This window comes from Pteronotus mesoamericanus, unplaced genomic scaffold (genome assembly GCF_021234165.1).
Source record: "Pteronotus mesoamericanus isolate MK-2021 breed Mesoamerican mustached bat unplaced genomic scaffold, CSHL_Meso_final contig_33, whole genome shotgun sequence".
Lineage (NCBI taxonomy): Eukaryota > Metazoa > Chordata > Mammalia > Chiroptera > Mormoopidae > Pteronotus > Pteronotus mesoamericanus.
The window spans coordinates 13,602,791-13,614,978 of record NW_026555135.1 but is presented as its reverse complement, the minus strand read 5'-3'; the positions used below and the strand labels follow the sequence as shown (position 1 = coordinate 13,614,978).

Here is a 12,188-nt window from a genome sequence, read left to right as displayed (position 1 = left end):
CATCTGTATCTTTAGGAGAGAAGAGTTATGGACTGAATTCTGGAAATTTTCCATACTTAGACACAGACAGAAAACAAGCCAATGAAAAGGACTGAGGAGGAATCCTCAGAGCTGTAGGTGGTGTGGGGACATAAACAAAAAACGTTCTCCCACCTTCTAAGTTCCTCTAGCTGGGCTAATAATCAGATTAACAGAGACAGGTTAATTAACAGAAGAAAATAAAAATTTAATACATGCACATGGGGAATTCACATAAGCAGGAAAATTCCCAGAACAGTGAGGGAAAATGAGGTATATATGTCATTTTGTACAAGGCAGAAAGGGGTGGAAAGAGTCTGGTATTTCAAAGGAGAAATAGGCAGAAAAAGCAGCTGAAAAAGTGGCAAATTTTTGCTAGGCAGCTCAGAAACAATGGGACAGAAGGAAATCTAAACAGATTTTTGTATGGATCCTTCCTGTTTATCATACTTAATATGTGGTAAAGGGAATATGCTAAGGTAACTATGCTAAAGTTCCCTTCTTAAAGCAGGTTTTTCTATCTGAATGATTCTCTTTGGGAAAAGAGGTAAAAAAACAAACAAATCTCTCTCTGAGTTTGTTGGGCTTTAATTGATTTCAGCTCAAAATACTCTGCATGCCAGGATGGTACATTCTGGAAAAACCTGTTTCTGACCTCTGATTAAAGAGGAACAGAAATTTGCAAAGGGACGGCAGGCAACAATTTCAAGTAAGATAAGGACTGAAATGTTACTTGTATTTGATGTGTGATGATTAACCATTTATTCATCTTGTATCATGTTGAAAGCACTCTGTGAGGTACAAAAAACTTAGAACAAGGTAATGCTGGGTCCTGACTCATGGCAACCACAGTTCACTAAGTGATAAATACAGATAAATAGGATATTCCTGGGCAGTGTGATCATAGCTTTGATGAAGATGCATACACAGTGCTGGAAAAACTGAGTTGTGGGTGGGGGAGCCAATCCAGTCTTACTGGAGTTACTTTTGAATAATAGAGGAAAAAGACCTTGGGAGGTGAATAGACTTTCACCAGTAGAAAAGCTGAAAAAGCTTTATGCTGGGAAGGATGAGAGGTGTGATTCAAAATCAATGACATTGTTTATCTAATGGTCTAAAACTTCTTGTGGGGAAAAAAAGGGCACTGAGTGAGTATTCAAAGCACATTCTAAAGTTTCGTCAAGCTGGACACAACTCTGTTGCTTCCCTTCACTCTCCTCTGCAAGGTACCTTCAGTGTCATTTTCTCTTTAACCAAATCACCAATGTAGCCTTTAGTTTTCTACGGCTCAGGGACCAGAATTTTGAGCTCAGGAAATAATGCTCTTTACCAAATTACATTTTCAACACTGTTTACTCACTTTCTTTTAAAAGCATAACATTGACTTTAAAGTCTTATAGTCGTACCCTTTTTAAAAAAAAAATAATTTCTTCAGACACATAGGGAAGAAAATAAAAACCACCAGTAGTCAACACTCAGAAATGACCAGTTTTAACAATTTAAAGAATTTATTTCATTATTTATTCTGTTTGTTCCTCCATATTAAAATTGTATTTACAGAGAATTTGTGTCTGGCTTTTTTTCACTGAACATCTTTCCAGAGGCATTCTGCTATTATATTCTGACCTCTGCATGAATAACAATTTTTCATCAAGTAATGTCTTTAGGTAGCATACACCCTATATTTCATCTGATACCTTTTCTAGGAAACCTCTCCTGAATGCATTCCTTCCCTGTAGGATTCAAGGTTGCCACCTTATGCCTTGCCCTATATTCTTCTCCAGCTTTTTCCATAGGACCCAAGAGAGTTTAGATCACCTCATGGTGTGCACTTGTTGGTGATGTACTCCAGGAAAAGAGCCACATCTATTTAATCATTGTTTCCCCATAGATTAATCTGACATACTATAGGCTTTTCTTATATGTCTGCTGACTTAATCAATAATGACTAATGACATTAAAAATAAGTAGCACTTTTACCCCGACCAGTGTGGCTCAGTTGGTTGGGCATCCTCCCTGAAGTGAAAAGTCGCTGATTCTGTTCCTGGTCAGGGCCTGTGTGAGAGGCAACTGATTGACGTTTCTCTCACATTGATGTTTCTCTCCCTCTAATTCTCCCTCCCTTCTCCTCTCTCTCAAAATAAAGTAAATCTTTTAAAAAATAAGCACTTTTGAAAGCCTGGATGGCAGGCATTATGACAGGTATTTTACCCATTTTATTACTTATCTGCATCATCGCAGTTCTCTCCTTTATGGATGAGTATCATTATTACATTTTTCAGACAAGGAACTCCCATTTTAATTTCATTGACTCCAAGTTATAAATTACAAATCTTTATTAAGGATAGTAAATCACTATGGTGAGGTCCCTTATTGCTGAAACTAGATATTTAGAATGCCTTATTCATTTATCATTAATACCTTTGTTATATTTATTCATCTAGTTCTATCTGGATATTTTAAGTCATATACCCATTTTTAAACATTTTTATTCAAATTATATTAATCATTCTTTCTTTGTGTTGACATAAGCAGTTTGCAAAGACTTTCTCTCCTATCGAGTCATTAAAACATGACCGAGTAGGAAAAGGTAAGTTAAATACTAATTACCATAATTTGGAGTAAGATACATAATAATCTTAACATTTCTTTTCAACAAACAAAATATACCATTGGTTCCAGAAAACACTGGATCTTTTCAATTCAATGTCAGGTCATGAAAAGTAGAAAATCACAGTGTGAGAAAATTTCTCAAATCCAATGATTTTAGTAGATTAACACTCTTTTTTAACAGCAATCTTTGTATTTCTGTAAAATGTATGGAGATTTAACATCAGTGTATGTGTGCACTGCCCGAATCTAGTTAGTGCCATTTCCAGCAGTGGCGTTGTGGTCTTTACAACTCTAAGGACAAATAAGTGCTCTGTACGAAGGCAGTATGTTTCCTTGAATCTCTTTGAAATGGTGGTTAAACTTACTATACAGAGTGAACTTCAGTGAACTCTGAGAAGTGAGATGCAGCAGTCATGAGAAACCAGTCATATTTAATAAGTTTATGTGACCTGAGAAGTACTGATGTCTGGGTAGGTGTCTCAGGTCAATTGGGTCAATTTGGTCAGAATGGCTTAAAATTAGATAAGAAAATCTCATATACTTAATTGAGTTGATGCTTGTTTTGATATGAAAATGTGCTCCTAGAATCAGATAGAGTCCATAATGCTGACATAATACCGAAAAAAATGAAGACTGTGTCTAAAGCATGATTTGTTTAAATGGTTAAGATTAGAATAATATAAAAGGAAAAAATGCTTCACTTTTTTTTCTAGAAAGACTAAAGCTCAAAGCTCCATTTCTACATTAATTGCATTCCGTGAAATTTCCAACATTAAACAGAAATTGGGCTCGTTAACTCAAACAGTTTTACAAAGACAATATTGCTCTGGTGAGATTGTTAACTTTGGAGAACGGTGTTTTATTTAATAGACAGTATGGACTTCATAAACATCCATTATCAGTACCTTGAAAACCAAGCAACTTTAAAAGTTAGCAGCAGCTTCTACAAGTACAAAAGTACACATTTGTTACATAATATATGGTACTAAAATTTGTCAAGATATATTATACAAACTCAAAGCATTTTAGATAAATCAATCTAATATATCTGTTAACAGAATATAATATTGAAATAAAATGACATGTTCTTGACATCATACCATATAATATTATATAGCAATATTAACAAACTGTTCATATTAAGTATTACAGGAGTATCTAAGGAAACTCTGAAAATAGAAATGGTTATTTAAGAATCTCAACTCTGCCCTGGCCAGTGTGGCTCAGTGGTTGGAGAGTCATCCTGTAACTGAAAGGTCACAGGTTTGATTCCCTGTCAAGGCACATATCAGGGTTGCTGGTTCATTCCCAGCCTGGGCGTGTATGAGAAGCAAACAATTGATGCTTCTCTCTCTCATCAATGTTTCTCTCTCTCTCTCTCTCTTGCTCTTGCAAAGCATGAAAAAATGTCCTTAGGTGAGGATAAAATCTTTTTTTTTTAATGGAAACTCAAATCTATTTTCTTCCATTCTTCAAATTGGGTGGGTGATTTTCTACGCAAAATATGAAAAAATGCCAAAACTATTAATATGTTAAATAGAGAAGAAATTTCTTTCAGAAAGTCTCTGCAAGCTGGAAGAGCTTCATTCACAACTGGTGGTTCTGACAGTACTATTGCCCTAAGGGAAAGGGAAATCCCTGCTGCCTTTATACATCACAAGAGTGGCATATGGACCCTGAGGAGTCTGTCTGTAGGGGTCGTTGGTTACCAGGTGACATGTACTTCACATCTGTGGCTGAGATGGCCAGTGTCATGAAGGAGTTCTTTGGACCCCGAGTTCTCAAAGATAATTATAATGCTTAGGGCAAACAGGGCCATGTACCCTAGAGGTAGATAGTACCGATAGCTAATAGAAAAAAAACTTCTTACATCTTACAGAAAACATCATTTTGTTCCTAAAACTGAAAAATGCAACATTTGGGAAAGCAGAAGGAACATCTGACATGAAAATGTCCTGGTGGCTTGGAAAAATAATTTAAAATAAGCTAGTTTGTGCGAGAGAGGGCCATCTGATGGTGGATAAAAGAGATCCAGTGGGTTCTAAGCAACTTCTGTTAGGTTTAAATGGAGGAAAATGTGTATCCATTCCTAACTCTACCCCTTCACACTAGCTAGCAAGTTGATAATCCAGATGTACCAGTGTAACCTTTCAGGTGAGAGAAGAGAAATGTCCATGGATATGAAATAAACTTATGGGGCATAAACTATCTGCAAACCATGAATCATCAGGGATAAAAATATGTAATTTCCTTACTGGAGGTAAGGAAATCCAAATCCAGTAACTGAGAAGAAGGACTCCTGGCCACTCTGGTGGGTATGCTGTTCTTAGCTCTTCATAAACTGTCATCCTCTAAACTGCTCTCTCCGCTGCTAAATGATAATGAGAATAAGGGCGATTTATCAGTAATGTTTTCTGGCTGCAGAACAACATTTCAGCAAAGAGGAGCCAGGCTTTCACCGCATGTTGGCAACAGCATTCCTGTAACAGAGGAAGGGCTCTTGTCGCAGCCTTGCTCCACGCTCAGGTAACGAGTGCTTTCAAAAGGTCACCTAGTGGGAAAAGTTGCATGTCTGGAGAATGTTCCCAGCACAGGTACTTCTGGAAAGGACACTGAGATGAGCAGCCGTTTCCTTCTTTTTCTTCACAGCCCTTGTTTTCTGGAGGCTTTGCAGAGCAATTAAACACTAACAGAAAAAAAGAATCAAGAAAAAAGAATACACTTTATTCTGGCCTAGGTATATAAATGGCCTGTTTACGGGCATGATCCTGTGGGGGCCACATGACTATAAGAAATCAGAGACATGACCGCAGGCTTGGATTCAGGGAAATGTTTCACAGGATTTTCTCCATTATTGGGCATGCATTTCTTCCTAATGCTTTGATTAGTGGCATTTTTCTTGTCTATTTACTAAAAACATTCCATGGAATGAGGATGGGTTCTCTGCACCCTCGTTCTCTCTTCACAGTCCCCATTCTTCACTTATGATACCCTGGCCTTCTCAGGAGACTAATCTTACCTAAGGCATGTAGAGAAGATGCTTTCTCTAACTCTCTGCTAGTATCTCTAAAATTACATGGACCGATCCCATACTCTAATAAGGAAAAGCCTGCAAAACACTTACGTGATGCAATTTTTAGTCCAAATATTTTTGCCAAACAGTCTCAATAAAAAGAATCATTTTTTTGTCCATGGTATTAGTAATGATTGTCTTTATGATCACTAGCCCAAGTATTTTATACAAAGAGGTCATAGTAATTATTGTCTTGCTCTCATTAGCCCAGTTTCTCTTCTTGTAGACATCAGATTCTTATGGTTAAATGTCTTTGGTTGAATGTTTGTCCCCAACATCTCTAATTACTGTGGGCCCTGTGTCTGGACTGGGCGATCATCCACATCAAAGAACTGGATGAGGCTCTCACACGAGGTGGAGCACCAGGAGAGCACGCCCCTTATGCTTTCCTTCCTCACGTAAAAAGCTTGAGTCTGTCCTCCACCAGGTTGAATGGAGAGTTAACATGTTTTGCTGAGTCTTGGTTGGGGTTAGCGCTATACTGCTGAGCTGTCTGCTCAGCGCCAGGTCCTTCTGTTGCCTCTAACAGGGCTGTCTGCATAGCTCCATGTCCATTTTTTGTTGCTAACTGGACTATCTGCAGAGCTGCACGCCTCGTTGCCTCACATGGGGCTGTCTGCACAATCCAAGTCCTTTTATTGCTAACTGGGCTGTCTGCACAAATCCAAGAACCTCCGTTGCTGCTAACCGGGCTGTCTGTGCAGCTCCTGGTCCTTCAGTTGCCTGTAACTGGGCTGCCTGCTCAGCTCAGGGTCCTTCTGTTGCCTCTAACTGGGCTGTCTGTGCAGCTCCAGGTTTTTCTGTGGCCTCTAATCAGGCTGTTTCACAGCTCCACGTCTTTCAGTTATTCTAACAAGACTGTCAGCACAGCTTTAGGTCCTTCCATTGCCTCCAGCTGGGCTGTCTGCACAGCTCCATGTCCTTTATTATTTTACTAATGTGCTGTCTCACAACTCCAAGTCTTTTTTTAATTGTTTTTCTTTTTGCTAACTGAGCTGTCTGCGCAGCTCCAGGTCCTTCCATTGCCTCTGCTGGGCGGTCTGCAGAGCTCCGGGTTTTTCAGTAGTTTCTAACTGAGCTATCTGCACATCTCCAGGTCTTTCATTTGTTACTAACTGGGCTGTGTGCATAACTCGCATTCCTTCTGTTGCCTCACACTGGGTGTCTGCACAGCTCCAAGCCCGTCCTTTGTCGCTAAATGGGTGTCTACACTGCTGCAAGTCCTTCTGTTGCCTCTAACGGGGCTGTCTGAGCTCCAAGTCCCTCTTCTGTCACTAGCTGGGCTGTCTACACATCTACAGGTCCTTCAGTTGCCCTTAGGGGCATGGCTTTCTGTTTCTCTGCAGTAAGTTGATTTCTGGAACACCAGAAGCATGAGGAGGTGATTTGAGAGTCCTTTTAGAAAAGCTATTTTTCCCCTTGATCTGGATGCCTTTGCTTTCTTTTTGAGGGACCAGTTGTTCAAACTGGCTATGGCATTTCTTAACCTCGTGCTCTGGTGAAAAGTTGCAGAATGCATTTGTGAATGACAGTGTATGGTGATATATATATATATATATATATATATATATATATATATATATTTTTTTTTTTTTTTTTTTTTTGGTATAGTCCAGGCAGCTGCTGGTCTGCCGGGAAGAAGTACCAGGTCTTCCAGAAATGACTGTGGAGCTGCAAGAGTCAGAAGAAAATTCTTGCTTTCTTTGAGCCTAAAAAGCACAATCGATTGAGGAGAGGCAGTTTCAGTGGCTGTAAACAAGGAACGCTCAGCACTCGGAGAAAAAGCACTGTCTCGGGAGCTCACTGATGAGCCAGTTCGGGAAGTGCCTGGGGAGGACAAGCAAATGTTTATTCTTGAGGGTAAAAACTTCCCAGTGTTCTGATTTGTGGCCCTACTCTTGCACACCTCAATCCCCAAGACCGAACGAACTCTTACTAGTGAGCTTTACCTCTCCATTTTCAAAGATTTATGTCATCTGAGGTAATCCTCCTCTCCGTGCAAGTGACCAACTTCTTAGCTAGTTTTTTTAAAAACTAATTTTATTGAATTTATTGGGATGATGTTGTTTAATAAAATTATATAGGTTTCAAGTGTACAATTCTATTATAATGCATCACCTGTATATTGCATTGCGTGTTCACCACCCCAAGTCAAGTCTCCTTCCATCACCATTTATTCCCCCTTTACTTTGCTTTACCTCTCCCAATTCCCTTTCCCTCTGGTAATCACTATACTGTTGTCTAGTTTTATCGTGTTTCTTTGAAAATATCATCCTGAGATAGTTCACTTTGCAGGTCTCTTCATCACTGTCTGGCTGTGAGCAGAGGTGCTGCCCTTTTGAACCCTTCGGGGCTCTGCTGTGTGCCACGGTGGGTGTGCAGATGTATCGGAATCGAAGGGCTGGTTCTTGGGATGATCATGTGAGGACACGTGACTGTAGGATGCCACAGAAATGGCCACTGGCTTGGATTTAGGGAGAAGTTTCACATGATCTCCTACATTACCAAATAAGTTTTTCTTCTTAGTAATTTTACTAGTGACATTTTTCTTGATATCAGTGCCTGTAACTAAACTTTGTTTAAAATGTATCTTGCTCTCTTCCTGAAGGGGCTGATTATTCCTTCAGGTGGTCTTCGTCTTTTTATGAGAGAATTGCCTCACACCTGGATTTGTGTCGCTTTTTCTGGTAAAACTGCCTGAGAGAGGCAAGTTTTGAGTATAGATAGTTGGTGCTGGACTCCGAGCAGCACTGTTTTCCCATTAGGGTTTTCAGAGCATCTGCTGCAGCTGTGGACAGATAGCTGGGTGCGGCCATGCCAGATGGAGCCCGGCATGGTCCTGCAGTGGGGCCTTTCTGTACAGTACTGTAATGGTCAGTGGCTTATATTCAAGAGGCCACTGCATTTGGATGTCTTCATATTTAGAACAGTCTATGTCAGAGTCACTCAGGGTTAAATGACCTTCTCCCACATGCTGGTCAAGGTCACTGTCACTAAAGGTTAAGACAGAGTCCATGCTTCTGGTCCCCTGACCAAGGTTCTTTACAAAGTCACTACATGGAGCCTCAGCATCTTCATCCAGCTCATTTTTCCAAGCTGTCATAAGAGAAGTCGGTCATTTGTAAGCAAGAGATATCAGAGGCACTGTCTTTAGTATCACATCTCAGTGAAAGCTCTCCAAAGAGGGAAGTAACTTCTTTTCCAAACATTCTACAGATATTTTCAATCAGAAATTGAATAAGCAGAATGACCTTTTATAAGTAATTTTCTAGTTTTGGGCTAGGGAAAGTAGGAGGTCAAAGAATGCTTGGAGCAATGCATACTGCCAAATTAAGTGCAGTCATTTGATTGGAGGAGGAATGTTGCTCTACATTGTGTAATGCTCCAAAAAAAGGTACCTAAGGAGAACAACATTGACTCTTGGATCTGGTCTAATGGCCTTTGGATTGTATTTCTTTCTCTTCATCATTTCCTTGATCCATTACACAGACCCAGTAATCACAGAAATCTGATGAGCAAAATATTTACAGTTCTATTTTGCATAAAATTCTTCAAAACAGATAAATTCACAGTCCAGGTATACGTCAACTACAGAATTCAGTTTCTCTTTCAGCTCTCTGCAAGATTTCACATTGGCTGAAGATGTCTTTTGTGAGGGGTCCTTTCTGACTATGAAAGAATTGTGTTTCTGAGACAGGTTTAGGCACCTTGTGATTCTCACAGATATTTGACAGAGATATTCCAAAAAGCTGTCCTGGCATAGGAGAGATTGTAACATGGGTGAGTTAAAAGGCCTACTTTATAACTTCTCCTTTTAAATGTCTTCTGACCTGAATCACTAAGCTGCTGGGCTGCAGCCAAGTGGCTGGGTTTCAGGGTGAACCAGCATTGCATCTGCCAGGGCAGCTGTTCCGTCAGGAAGGGCTCTCGAGGTTGATAGGGTTGGTGGAGTCCTCTGATCCCTGTGTGTGGAGAACAGGACCAATAAAATGGCATTGGTCAACCAAAATGGCTGTCAGCCAGCCATGATACTTTGGTTCAAGAGGAAAACTACCCAAGTCAGAGCAGACACATCTGGCAAGGAGACACACCTAAGATATCTGCACATGTGATCAGAATAGACATGTGATTAGAATGTCTGCAGAGCAGGACCACCCATAGACAGGCTCCAGGGGAAATTGCCCACTTGCCATCAGGGTGCCAAGACATTTATCGAGAAGACCCAGAAGGGTAGAGTACACCATTTTCAAAGTGTAATGAGGCAGGCTCCAGAGCACGACTGAGACAGCACGAGCTCCACACACCAGAGTGCTGCTCCACGCCATGCCGATCTCCCTTGGCATCGGCTGCCAGAGGCTCTGCCCTCCTGGACCAAGGACTTCCTCTGCCCTGGCTGCCCTCCTGGCTCTGGAGATCCTTACCTGCAAGATGCTGATGACTCCCTTGCCCATCATGCTGTCTCCTGGGCCTGCACACTTAGACTCTGGGACTTGTGTTCGTTATCCCTCATTGATTACTGTGTGTGTGCTATATTTCTTATATTGTTAGTGTGAGTAGAATATTAATGTATGTTAATATTATACTTAATGTATGTTAATATTCTACTTTGAGTGAACCTGCATTCAATAAAAGCTGAGTGAATAGCATAGTTACTGTGTGTGACTCTTGTCAGTTCCTAGGTGCCAGGCTGCTCAGCAGGCAGCTAACCAAGCAGTTTCCTGGCTGACATATAGGAAAAATGGTATCATGAACATATGCTCTTGACACTGTCAGGAGCGCAGGGTCTTGAAGATGGCTCACTTTTATTCTTCAGAGATACGCATGCCCAATAAGTGAATACGGTGCCTCTTTACCAGGATTGGCTCATAACTAGTAATCTCTCTCAGAGTCAGTTATCCCTAGCATTGGTAGTGACATGTTGATAACTTCGTTCACTGTATCTGAATTCCTTATTGCTATAGTTTTAGAACAGGCATAATTCCCAATGTCCTTGGTGAAGATTGTTTGGGGAATGATCTTTGGGCAGTCCTCTTTCTTCAGACTAATTTGTCTCTGAAAGAGAGACAGCCATTTGTTCTTTTGCTCTGGGGAGTCAAAGTGGGCCAGCTTAGGACTAACGGTCTCATAGCATTGGTATGGCTTCTCCCATTTCATCCACACTGCTTGCTGTCCACATGTCACTTGATTTTATTTTTCATCTTAAAGTTGTTATTTGATTTTGGCCACAACCAACAGATCACCAAACAGGAAAAGGTGCCACACCTGCCTTTGCAGGCCCATTTTGAGTTCTAAGGGTCATCAAGTAGCAGAGTTCTATGAGAGCACACAAATGATGATAGAAATGCACACACCTGTCCAAACATGCAGAAGGCCTTTACTTGGTATAAGGCTGTTTTTGTAGGGTTTTATCCTGAGTAGGAGATGGAACACTCTTCCTCGTTTTTGCTAGTGCTTTCATTTTCTTCACCTGGGGTTGCTGTGCCCAACCAGATACCATCAGCCCTCATGACCTAGAAGCTGACCTCTTGGTCAAGAGACAGTGTGTGGCCAGAGGAGCTTGCTGGAGAGCCAGGGGCCCCACATCTGGATGGGAACCATGGCTTCCTGCCTACTCCTTGGTGGATGGAGAAAAAGATGGAGGATATTGGGTCCACTCAGAGTGATTAGACTCAAACTGGAAGAATACTAGGGCTTTATGGTACTGGTGTTGTGGGTCTAGTCATGAAGCAAGTGAGGCAGAAGTTCTAGAATTAGAACTAGCACAGGAGGCAGTGAGCATCAACGTGAAATCCCTGTGGTGATTGGCTCATATGTCATGGTGATGGGCAGGAAGGGTGCCCGCAGTGAGCGGTTCTACTGTTCAGGTGGCAGGCAGCAGGCTCCAGCCAGCTCAGTGTCCTCACCTTCTTGGTCCCCAGGGCCTCCCTCACCTAGACACACCTGTCAGGGAGGAAGAGTGACCTGACTGCTTTCCTAGAGTCTCCTACCAGGGGACCATCCCTTCCGTGTAGAAGACTTGTAAGCAAATCCCAGCTCAGGAGGACGCTGCATGGTCATATCCATGAGACCCTCGCCAGAGGAGTGAGGGCACATTGGGCCTAGGCAGCCACTGGGCTCAAACAGGTTGCCAGACTCAGGGTGAGGGCAATGCACCTCCTGTTGGTGCACTAGGCAACACTGGCTGGAGGTGGTTGCAGCAGCTGTCACCCACACTGCGGCCTGCCCACCTCGGGTCCAGATATCCACTGTGCCTTGTTCATCAAAAACAAAACAAATCAGGACAAACAAAAAATTAACAACTAATAACCATGGGAACACTTGCCTGGTTCTGTGCTGTACTCTGATCTCTTCTTGTTTTAGATTAGAACATGTCCTTGGTCAGAGTCGGGGGTTTCAGTAGATGCACATAGAAATATAAAAAAAGAAGAAAGTCCTGGAGGTTCAATGATATGTTGAAGACTTACAGTTGCCCATTGTCCAGTGT

At 41.4% G+C, this 12,188-nt stretch overlaps 1 pseudogene; it reads right to left on the bottom strand.

The window, feature by feature from the left end:
* Nucleotides 1-5,947: 5,947 nt before the first annotated feature.
* On the bottom strand, nucleotides 5,948-11,192 carry LOC129072656 (rho GTPase-activating protein 20-like; annotated as a pseudogene).
* Between the last annotated feature and the right edge of the window lie 996 nt (nucleotides 11,193-12,188).